The sequence below is a fragment of the Puma concolor genome, chromosome A1 (genome assembly GCF_028749965.1).
Source record: "Puma concolor isolate L17-30 chromosome A1, mPumCon1.1.hap2, whole genome shotgun sequence".
Taxonomy (NCBI): Eukaryota; Metazoa; Chordata; class Mammalia; order Carnivora; family Felidae; genus Puma; species Puma concolor.
Window position 1 is genome coordinate 140,749,660 of NC_141667.1, and position 12,573 is coordinate 140,762,232.

Sequence of the window (12,573 nt, forward strand, 5' to 3'; positions counted from 1 at the left end):
GAACGGAAGTGAGTGAGAACGACTTCCGGAGTGAAGGGCTACGCGCCGGAACTGCACGTTCCTATGGAAACCGAGCCTGCGCAGGTGGTTCAGAGGAGGCTCGAACTGTCGGCAAATTTGGAAGTTTTTTAAGATGCTTATTTATTTTATTATATTTGTTGGTAGACTTGGCTCGGCTGTTAAAAACCTTGTTTTTGTGTCCCAGTGGGGAGTGAAAAGACATTTTATGAAAGGAACAGTTGAGTGACCAATTTTTGCACCGAATTTTTATCTGGGGTTTGTGAACATTCTTGCGCTTTTCACAAGGAGCCCTAATTAGATGCAGCTCTCCCCAACGCCCCCCCCCCCCGCCCCCGAGGCTCATACTATAGCTGAAGCGTGGACCTATTTTTTCTGCACACTGTAATAAGGTTTGAATTTAGGTAACGAACGTTTAAATAGATTTAATACTAATATAATAATAGTAATAGCTGTTTAAGTAGATTTAAATAGATTTTTCCCTTTAGAAAAGGAAACAAATAATTGAACATTTGAGGAAAACTTTAAAAGCACGTTTGCAACTGCCTAAGGGAATGACTGTTTGAAGTATTTGCCTGCAGGTTGAAGAGACATTAAGGAGTAAATCTGAATTAGATAATCTTTGAATTAATACTTAACACCTGGTAATATTGATCATTAAAATGGGTCAGAGGCTGGGGCAAAAGCTTTACATGAATTATCTCCAAAATACAGACATGCGATGAGATAGGAACTATTCTTATTTTTTACAGATGTGGAAACTGACTTCGGAGGAGCCAAGTGTCTTACCCATAGTTTCCTAGCTGGGGCCAACCACTGCCACAGGACTGAGGGGATGGTTACATAAATCTGCGGAGCCCAGTGCAAAATGAAAATGTAAGACCCCTCATTGAAAAAGTAGGAAAAAGGTGTTTTCCTTTTTTTTTTTTTTTTTTTTTTTTCATGTCTTGCATGGTGTTTCTTGACCTGTCTGTCCTTTGTTTTTATTTGGTATGTAATGTAGTGTTCTGTCAAGCACAAGCATATTGGTGAATCTAGTGCAGACCTTTACAGGTGCCTGGGACCTGTACCCCAGGACTCAGGATAGGATGCATGTTTTGTAACAAGATGGCAGCAGTTGCTGAACAGAGGCAGGAAAGTGGGAAGCCAGAGAATCCAACTGGAATATGTGGGAGGCAAGACCAAAAATGACCCAGGACTAAACCCTTGAGATACGTTTCATTGTCACACTGGACTTCACTTACAAAACCCAAATTCACAGATAAAATTGACAATTTCAAGACTGATGAAAGAACATTTAAGCTAGGCCTCCTTAGGCGCCTCTGTCCAAAAAAGACAGCTGTGTCCAGAGTCCGTGCTCTTAACTGATGATTCTGTATTCAAATTACATTAACTCAGACTTGTATTGTGGTTGTTTTTTTTTTTCTTCTTTTTTTAGTTTATTGTGTGATTTGGGCACAAATCATTGATGGTTGACTTCCTCTTTGAATAATGTTGCACAAAGGTAGTTTTGCCATTAATAAGCCATACATTAAATTGTAATTGTCTCCTTAGTCATCTGTTTCTCTTCATTAAAGCTGAACTCCTGGAATGTAATGGCTTCTTCAACCTAGGTAGGTGGTAGGCACTCCATACATGAGTACATAGGAAAGGGCATCTTAAAGATAAGTGTACAGCTTTATGGAAAATATGTATTTTAACTTGGGACAAGGTGTTTTTATGATTCCATAATAATTCAGAAAATGTATTCTTAATATGAAGTTTGTCTGTAGTTCTTAAAGGCCCTGTAGTGTTTTCTCTGGATGACTCCTCTTGTCCAACACTTCAATCTTCTCAGTTTCAAGGTTTGTTTTCTACCTTTTCTTGGCCCAGGCTCTCTCGTTTGCCTTTCCACATGCCAGATCTGCTTTCTCAATGGCTACTTTTCAAGACTGGATTAAGTTCCATCCGTCCTTTTAAAGAATCCTTTCCGTAACTCCCAACAGAAGTTAATTTTTTTTCATCATCACCTCATTTTTTATATTACTTACAATAGTCTGACTTGAAATTTCTTCTGTAAAAACTATTCTCATACATTATAAGCTTTTAGCAACCTTAGATGCTCATTTTAAACTACTAGTAGTTTTCCATTGTCCCTGATACATCGCTAACAAGTCAAACCATTTCCCCCTTTTGATGGTACAATCTCAAAAATTATCTTGATTCTTTGCAAAGATGATTCTACTAACCTGCTCTTTTAAGCTACATGCATTTCCTCTAGTAATAACAATGTATTTGTATTAATCAGGGTACAAGTGTCTCTGGAAAGCAACACATGAAAACACCTCTTCCTTTTATTCCTGAAGTGTTGACCTGATCAGTTAAATGCTGCCAGATACATGAAAGAACAATTCTATTATTAAAAGCAACTACTGTGAGACCTCTTACCTCTTTATTACAGTGTTCCAATTAGTGGAAGTAAGGATCCAACAACATGTTCAATGGGAATCAAGTTTTCCATTTTTAGGTTTCTCAAAAGTTTGTCAAATCACACTATTTTTGTCTATGTGGGTTGCCATAACAAAATAACACATATGGGGTGGCTCAAACAACAGAAATTATATTCTTAGAGTTAGGAGGGTACAAGTCCAAGATCAAGGTGGCATCATGTTTGTTTCTGGTTGAAGTTCTCTTCTTGGCTTGCAGTGGCCGCTTCTTGTTTTGTCCTCATGTGGCCATTCGAATGGACACACCTGGAGAGAGACTTTTGTGGTATTTCTTGCTTTTCTTTTAAGAATACCAATTCTGTTGGATTCAGGCTCTACCTTTATGACTTCATTCATCTTAGTTACCTCCCTAAAGACTTTATTTTTAAATACCAACATTTTGGGGATTTTAGCTTCAATGTATAGGTTGGAGTAGGGGTAGAGGACACAATTGAGGCCACTTTCTTTGAGAAAAGAAAATTAACTAAAAAGTAATCTTTTCCAGGGCACCTGGGTGACTCAGTCAGTTAGGCATCTGATGCTTGATTTTGGCTCAGGTCATGATCTCTGGATAGTGGGATCGAGCCCTGCATCTGGCTCTGCTCTGAGCAGTAGCCTGCTTGAGATTCTCTCTCTCTCTCTTTCTCTCTCTCTCTCTCTCTCTCTCTCTCTCTCTCTCTGCTCCTGTCCCTGACTCATGCTTTCTCTGAAGACTTTAAAAAAAAAAATTTAAATCAATCTTTTCCTTATCTAACGTGCCCATTGATCTCTGTTTCTATCATTAGATATTGGGTAACAATTGATATTAGGACATTTGCTAAGTGAAATAAGCCAGACACAGAGGGACAAATACAACATTAAATATGTACATTATGAATTGAAAGCAGTCATATTCAAAGAAGAAAGGACTGGAATGGCGTTTGCAAGGGGTTGGAGTGAGGGAAATGTGGATGGACAGGTATTAGTCAAAGGGTACAGAATTTCATTATATAAGATGAATAAGTCCTAGAGATCAACTATGAAACATAATGCCTATAGTTAACAATATCATATACTTAAGAATTGCTATGAGGATAGTTCTTATGCTGAATGTTTTTATCCTCAAAAAAAAAAAAAAGCATTAAAGAGGGCAGGATAAACTTTTGGAGATGATGAATATGCTAATGGAATAGAGTGTGGTTATGGCTTCATGGTATATACTGTGCTCACCTTCAAAGTTATTAAGTTGAGTGTGTTAATTGTGTACAGTTTTTTGTAGATTAATCTTATCTTAGTGAAGTGCTTTAAAAAAAGAAAGTTATGGGCTGGTACTAACAAGGTGATTGTAATGCTCCACCTTTCTCTTACTTGAATGAGTGGGTAAAAGAGAAGTTTTGGGGAATCCTTTCACTTTTTAAGAATATGGTGTAATTTATAATCTTTATAATCTGATGATTTTGTACTCAAATTACATTTGAACAGTTAGTAATTCACTCACAGCAGATTGTAGTATAGCTGGGTGTTTCAGTGCCAACTGTTAACTACTGCATTAAGTTTTTGGTTTTATGGCTCTGCACTTTGAGTTCTCTATCCCTGGATGGCAGTGTTGTTCTCCAAATTTGACACTACAATTGAAATTTGGAAAGGTAGGGGCACCTGAATGTATCAGACTTTGGCTCAGGTTTTGGGCTCTATGTTGGCAGTGTGCAGCCTGCTTGGGATTCTTGCTCCCTCCTATCTCTCTGCCCCTCCCTTGCTCATGCTTTCTCTCTCTTAAAATAAATAAGTAAAACCTTTAAAAATTTTGGAAATGTATAGAAAGCAATCTAAGTAAATGGCTTATGACAACATTTTTTAAATTGGAAAGAAAACAGTTGAATCTATCAGATTTTGTATTTCTTTAAGGACTAAGATTAACTGCTCAGTTTTTAATTTTTGATTTGAAGTGAATTGCCAACAACAACCAACCCTCTAGGTGAACTGCTAATGGGTTTTTTTAAGATTCAACTTTATGTGTATGTATATATAAATACACACACACACACACACACACACACACACACACACACACACACACTGAAGAGCGTAATTGGTTAGTATATAGAAGGCAGGTAATTTGCAAGTTCCTAGGCCAATATGTTTACTAAATTAATCCTCTAACAGATTGCTTTTTGCCTAGATTTTATTTTAATTTTTATGGAGTGTTTTGAATAGATTTATTATTATATCTGTTATTATATCTGTGGGTAGGAATTTTTTAGATACTAAAATTTGAAAAAACTGGTTAATGTTACATAATCAAATTTTACAAAATCTCAGGGAATGAGCTGACACTGAGTTAGCAATTTAGTATTTTGGCTAAGAGGTTTAACTCTGGAGTCAGACTATCTGACAACAAAGTTTAATTCCATTTTTTAATAACTGTATGCCCTTGGGCAAGTTATGTAAGCTCTCTGTGACAAGTTTCCCTTATAAAAATGAGAATGATAATCAGCCTCATAGGATTGTTGTGATGATTAAGCAAAAACACAGTGTAGTTTCTTAATGAATATTTACCTCTCAATAATTTAAACTGCTATTATTTTCCATTATGTCATTTCATCTTGACAGAAACTTTGTAAGATAGGCATAGTACGTAAGAGGGAGTCGTGTCTTATGAATAACAAATATTCCTGAGGTCAGAGAGGTAATAAGAGGGCAATCCAAGTCTCTTGACATAAAATCATTGGTGGCAGTTTTATAACAACTCCATGATATGAGTGTATAAACTACATTTATAATTTATGACTACCATGCCATTCTTTCCCATTCATCTAATTATTTATTGATTGTTCAGTAATTAAAGACTGAATACACTTTATAAACTATAAATCCCTTCCTATATATGATTTGTTTTTTTTAATTAGTTGCCAGTTAACCCAAGATAAGCTCAAGATTATGCAACAAAGCCTATAATGATTTAAGTTGAGAAAACATTATTAAAGCCCTGTATATTCACTTTAAATTTATGGCTGTGATTCATTTTAATCAACATTGTGGAGCATCTATTGTGCAAACCGGTGTACTGGTTTCAATAGGAGATAAATGATTAAGTCGTTGTGCTCTCCATGTTTACCATGGACTTACGGAATAATGACTTTAATAATTCCAATGCCAAGACCAACTATATTGAGTGCCATATAAAGACTATTACAGGGAAGTGAGAGAACAATTTGATTAGAAGACTTCCTAGAGGAGATAGGTTTTGAGCTCTATTTTGAAAGAAGGGTGGCCCTTAAATAGGCAGCTATAGAATAGGGAGAGAATTCTCAGCAAAGGAAATTAGTCATATAAAAGCAAGGTGGCAAAAGACATTGTATTTCATGAAGTAATACAAAGGATTTGTCACACTTTCTTAAAGTTTTTAAAAACATTGTTAGGCATAGAAATTAAAACCTTTTAAATTTCTTAAGTGTATTTCCCCAACACACCCCTTAAAATGATAGTTCTCTTAAAGTTACTGAAATTTGGGGGCGCCTGGGTGGCGCAGTCGGTTAAGCGTCCGACTTCAGCCAGGTCACGATCTCGCGGTCCGGGAGTTCGAGCCCCGCGTCAGGCTCTGGGCTGATGGCTCAGAGCCTGGAGCCTGTTTCCGATTCTGTGTCTCCCTCTGTCTCTGCCCCTCCCCTGTTCATGCTCTGTCTCTGTCTGTCCCAAAAATAAATAAACGTTGAAAAAAAAAATTTAAAAAAAAAAAAAAAAAAAAAAAAAAAAAAGTTACTGAAATTTGTAAAAAGTGAAGCAAAATCTTTTAAGGCAAAAATCATACTTTAGGAATCTTAATAGACTGGGAGAAGCAGGTCTCGAAATACCTGAGGATTTATACATTTGTAAGTGACTAATATTTAAAGGATATTTTGCCGTAGTTATATTTAAACAATGAGATGGAAATTTGGGACAGAATAAAGTGAATGGTGTAAAAGCCTGTTCAGAGAAAACATTTTTTATTTGTAGCAGATATTTCGGTCACTTGTCCATTGAGGCCGAGAGAGTGATAAAGTGTATAGGCTGGGGAGTTGCCTTTAGCTGGTCATTTAGCCTCTCTTTGAAGGAATACCAGTTTTGTTTCTGGTGAGGATTAGGGTTAGAGAAAGAAGCTCTCTTATTTTCCCCAACTCCTACTCAAGATTCTCTAAAGTGCTGTCTCTGCTTCTTCACTTTTCAGCTGTTCCTCAAAGCCCTGCTGTTTGATTCCCTGTTACCACTACACTGAAACTGTGTTTGTCACTGTTACCAGTGACCTCCCAGGTGCTCACTATACTTTTGATTGTTCACAGTATGAGATATCACCCCTTTCTGTTGCCGGGATTGACTCACCTGAATGTGTTGGCTGAGCCAGTGACCCCCTTCCTCTTTTGTCTTCTCACATTTATCATTGTCTAAGCTAGAAGCCTTGCCAAATAGATGGACTATGTAGAGGTTGCTTCATGCTAGACTTTTTCATACCTTACCTTGGTCATGTGAATACTATTGATTCAAGAGAATTACCCAGCCCCACTGGTGATAGTGCTGGACTTGAGATCTGCCTGTGTTCATGTCTGTAACAACTAGTTTAGAGTGCAGGGAAGTTCCAAGCAAGGGCCAGGGTATGGGAGAGGTCAGCTCTGGATGCAAGAAATGAGGGAAGGGGCAAGAATTTTTCTGGAGAAAATTTAAAATTATTTACAATCCTGACTAAAGTCAACCTGCTTCTATTATCACCATGCACTAGAAATGCTAAAAAAAAAAAAAAAAAAAAAAGTGATAAAACTCTCCTCACTGAACAAATATTTTGTCTGTTCTAAATAATTACCACAGTTTTACTATTAAGTTTAAAAAAATGTAGATGTAAGCTTCAAAATTACCACACTTTTATTAACTTTAATAAACATATCTTATATGAAAGTAAGTTGGAGAACTGCCAGGTATGTAATTGGCCTCTGATACACATAGTCTCAGATACCTATTCGGTAGTAAGTTTGTAATGGTCTGGAATCAGCTGAGCACACTTTTCAACACAGCTGATTTGCAGTCTCTGTGATACTATATATTCCCACATTTAATAGCTGTTTGGAGTAAATGATAGAATAATAGCTGTGAATTTTGTAGTTCTCTATTTTTTTCTGATGTGAAGTTTTAGATGAGGTGTATCAGATTAAAAAATTTGCAGAAAGCTGGAATCATCCTTGAATGTTGTACCATGAAATGCCAAGCTTTAAAATCATTTCTTGAAAAGAGGCATACAGGAAATGTGGAAAGTGATATGAACCATGCAACACCAACAAGTGAAAAAAGGTAAGAGAACGGACATTCACATAGAAAAAAGAATCAAATTTCAGAGAAGAACGGGAGAAGAAACAACAGAAGATGCTGGTATTACATTGCCATTAGCAGAGCAGAATAGCAATAGGTGAATGCCTCAAGGGTTTTCACTAAAAATGGACGCTTGCTTTGAAACAGTGCATTAAATAAATTTCGTTATCCTTCAGCCAGTTTCTCTGATTTTTGCAGAAGAAAAAAATGTGCAGTTGTAACCAGTATTATGATAAACCAGAAGTTTATGATGAATTTTAATGTGAAAATATTTTAGTGGAAATATTTTTAACTGGAACCATTTAGCATACATCCTGAAGAAACAGAGACACGGATAATATTACAGTTTCTGGAATTTATTGTGAATGAGATTATAATGATTCACTGCCAAATATTTTCTAAGGTTTAAGACTTAGACTAGTAGCATATAGGTACACGTTGCTTCTTGTGAAAGAAACATCAACATTAAAATTAACTGAAAGTGTTCTCGAGCTATAAATGAAGAGAAATGGACAAATATGGCTATATTATCTATTAAACACGAATATATGAAGATCAATTTTGTATAAAGTTTTTGATAAATATGCAGAGAAGTTCAAGCTTGAAAATAAAAATAATAATATTATCATTGAATACTCTGACAGACCAATATCTAGTAATAAATTTTCAGGTTTGTAGTATATTAATGTAGTTAAAAAGTATGGTTTCAGTTGAGGAATGAGCATAATTCTGACATGAATATTGATTGGTATTTTTATTTACATTAGTGAGTAGATGAAAGTGAAAGTAGTGAAGATATATGCTGAAACTTCATTTGTTCATAAATGAGAAGAGCACTTCTCACTGAATTGGCTATGGTTTTTGATTACAGGAAGAACATTGCACTATCCACAGTGAATGACGTAGACAAAGCAAACTTTTAAACTTAATCTGTGTTGTTAAAATTTTCTCCTTCGTTGTCATAAGGTTAGGGTCAATCAGTAAAACAGTTAAGCGAGCCCTGATTTGTGGTATTTGCTCTTATTCGAAGTGTCAGTGCTCCCCCAGTGTTACCTCTTTTAAGCTGCTAAGGAGATGTCCCTGAGTGGGGTGGAGATCAGAAGAGATTTGCAGTAACACACTATTTTATGGAATCCACCATAAAGATCAATCAGTCATAAGCTCAGGAATATAGGTGATAGTGTGATGTAGTAAAAAAATTAGGAATGTTATCCATTTTTTATTTTTGGGTCTCTTTTGCCTTTGTTTCTAATATAATTTATTAAAGTTTATATAAATTGACTGTTAACGATGCCTGTGTTTTACAACAGATTATATTCTTGTTTTTTTTTTTTTCCTTTTTGGTGTATTTTTACTCATTGAGTGAGCTCATCTACCCTGAATATTTCAACTTTCTTTTGAAACATTTCCCAAATTACATTTGGCATAAAACTTCACATTGATAGATCTGGCTCGGAAAATGGTTCTCTAATGAAATACATTTAGAATTTGTATGATTCATAATATAAAGTAACATTCATAATGTAAAGTAAATCCTATGGTAATTCTAATGTAAAGAACCCTCCCAATCATGTTTAAATTAGTTCTTTCCAGTCTCATTGGAGCATAAGTCATATCGTGTTGTAGTTATTGAATCTACTGAAACTTTGTATACTACTTTGGGAAATATTGTCATAAAAGTTGTAAGTCCCCAATATGTGTATATATCTGATCCTTCTTTTTATCTGAACTCTAAAACTCAATATCCAACTGTCTCATACACCCAGAATTTCTTCAAGATTGTATATTCAGTATTAGGCTCATTGCTATGTCAGTGATTCAAGTCAAAGGCCAGTGAAGCACACTTATGGTTTGAAAAGTTGGGACTATTACTTGTTGCAATGTGGAAGAATGTACAACATAGTGAAGTGTAGGATGTCTCACTGAGGGGATGTTAGAACTTACAAGATTTGGATTTAGTCTGAGTAATTTTGGAGAAGATCTAAGGAAGCAAGGAATAGCTGTATATTGGGTATTTTCAGAAAGCAGAGGGAAAATCTATGATTAGGTATCTCAATAAATTTTATGTATTGGAAGGGAGTGAGGATAAAACTGCATTTGGTAAATTAGTAGTCACTCATTTTGGCTGAGGGAGGGGAATATTTGGTATTTTGTAGGTTTCATGATGATTATCTTTTTGTCTTAGTTATGGTCTCAGTGTTCCTTTGTTTGATGTTCATGTTTGGTGAGATTGTTAGCATCCACGAGCAGATCATAGCTTCGCTGTAAATATGAGATGGATGTGTAGTAACACTTAATCCAACCTGTGAGTTTCAGAGCAGGTCACCTTATCAGGAGCTGCTTTTTTCCTCCTCTGATTTTTTTTTTTTTTTACAGTACCTCTTTGTTCTGTCTTATTTACTGGCACAGTCTCAGTCATCTAAACAAGAAACATTTGGTTAACTATAATCTCTTATGTTCTTATCCCTGATATTTTAGTAGATTATTAGCCACCCATCTCTCAGAAGTATCTGTGAGATGTCTTTCCAATTCATTCCTGCTCCCGTTGTGTCACTGTTAACATTGAGGCCCTCTTTACTTCTCACCTGAACTCTTGTAATTGCCAGCAAACCTGTCTTCCTGATTTTAGTTTTACAGCCAAGCATAAGCATGTCACTCGCTATTATCAGTGTTCTTTCCAAAACAAAAATAAGATTATGTAGGGGCGCCTGGGTGGCTCAGTCAGTTGAGCGTCCAGCTTCAGCTCAGGTCACGATCTCACAGTCCGTGAGTTCAAGCCCCGCGTCGGGCTGTGTGCTGTCAGTTCAGAGCCTGGAGCCTGCTTTGGATTCTGTGTCTCCCTGTCTCTCTGCCCCTCCCCCACTCACGCTCGGTCTCTCTATCAAAAAATGAATAAATGTTAAAAACATTTTAAAAAATAAGATTATGTAGTTCCTCTACTTTATAACCTTTAATGGCTCATTTTGTTTATACATTTTGTTATGCATAGTATAAGCACCTAACTTCCATTTAAGGTCCTTGACAATGTGATACATCTTAACTTTACCATCTCACTTCATACCAGTCCTAACAGTCGCGCTGTATGATCTATGTCCCAAAATTTATTCAGTAAACTTTTGTTGAAAGTCTTTATTGTGTGCTTTCACTGGACCTGTTATCTTCTTTAAATAACTTTCAAAATTATATGGCCAATAGTGTGCTTGTTTAGTATCTGTCTCCTTACTAAACTCTAAGCTCAGTGTCAGCAGGTGCCAGGGGTAGTTTGGCTACCTATTTTACTCTCTAGCATCTAGCAAAATACCCAGGCTATTAATAAAGACTGTTGTGTGATTTTTGTCCCCCAGAGTTATGTAGCAGTGCAGGCTGAGACTGAGTACCTGGTTGTATTCAGAATATTTTAAACAGAAAAGAGTCAGACTTTCTGAATACCCAAGACTATTATTAATAGTAAAAGATGAATAAAAAGTTGCATCAGTGTGACCATAATGGCAGATTGAGCAATGGATTAAATGAATCCTCGGGGTGCCTGGGTGGCTCAGTCAGATGAGCGTCTGACTTCTTGATTTTGGTTTAGGCCATGATCCCAGGGTTGTGTGATTGAGCCCTGCATTAGGCTCAGTGCTGGGCATGGAACTTGCTTAAGATTCTCTCTCTCTCTCTCTCTCTCTCTCTCTTTCTCTTTCTCTCACTCTCTCTTCCTCTGCCCTTCTCCCTCGCTCACATGCTCTCTCTCTCAAAAAAAAAAAAAACAACACATACACATAAAATCCTTAAAAAAATGTAGAATTTAGGTAATACAGAATGACTGTAGGTTAAACTGGCTTTTTGACTCAATGTTGCATAGATCATGAATATAAGAATTCTAAATTGATGTACTGAGTGAGATCTTTTCAAGGTTGAACAAGCTAAAATTTGATGAATAACTAGATTTTGCCAAGACAATATTTAGCTAGATTTAAGATCCATGTAATGGAAATAAAAACATTTCTATATCTAGTACAGTTGACCCTTGATAACATGGTAGGTGTAGGGACACCAACCCCTACACATTCAAAATCCACTTATGAAATTGATCCCCAGAAACTTACCTACTAATAGCCTGTTGACCGGACGGCTTACTAATAATAGTTGGTTAACACATATTTGTACATTATGTGTATTATATACTGTATTTCTAGAATAAAGTAAATGAGAGAAAATTTTCAGAAAATCATTGGGGAAAAAAATTACTTTTATAGCACTGTGCTGTATTTATTCAATAAAATCTGTGTGTAAGTATACCCTCCCATTGTAAACCATGTTGTTCAAGGGTCAGTTGTACTAGTATTAAAACTTATTAGCTCTCTGGCCCTGGGTTAGTCATTTTATTTTCCTGAATCTCAGGATCCTTACCTGTAGAACTAGGGTAGTAGGTGGATGCTCTATGTAGACTATCTTAATTCCGTCAGATAAAAGGTGTCCCTGTACACCAAATGCTTTTGAAGTCCATCCCACACATCTTGCATGAAGTGGAATACTCTCATTTTGTTCTAATTAATTTAAAGGAATTATATATCAAGGGTAATTTAAGGTGTTTCCTACTTGTCACTTCTTCTATTTAAAATCATAAATCTTATCCAGTGAAAGATCAGAGTAGGTCTTTGAGGGGTTCAGCATGTATAGACTTAGCTCCTGGGCCACTAACCTCTTTATTCACTATTGCATTTCTCCGTACCTTATCTTTAGTTGGTCTTACTTTTTTTTCATGCTTGGAAATATTGATTGCTGAGCTTTCTAGTTT

At 36.1% G+C, this 12,573-nt stretch overlaps 1 long non-coding RNA gene across 1 annotated transcript; it reads left to right on the forward strand.

The window, feature by feature from the left end:
* Window positions 1-76: 76 nt before the first annotated feature.
* LOC147584526 (uncharacterized) lies at window positions 77-9,444 on the forward strand. The gene is made up of 3 exons (XR_015255533.1): window positions 77-422; window positions 771-894; window positions 6,667-9,444. It is a non-coding gene; the product is annotated as an uncharacterized LOC147584526 (long non-coding RNA).
* The last annotated feature ends 3,129 nt before the right edge of the window (window positions 9,445-12,573 follow it).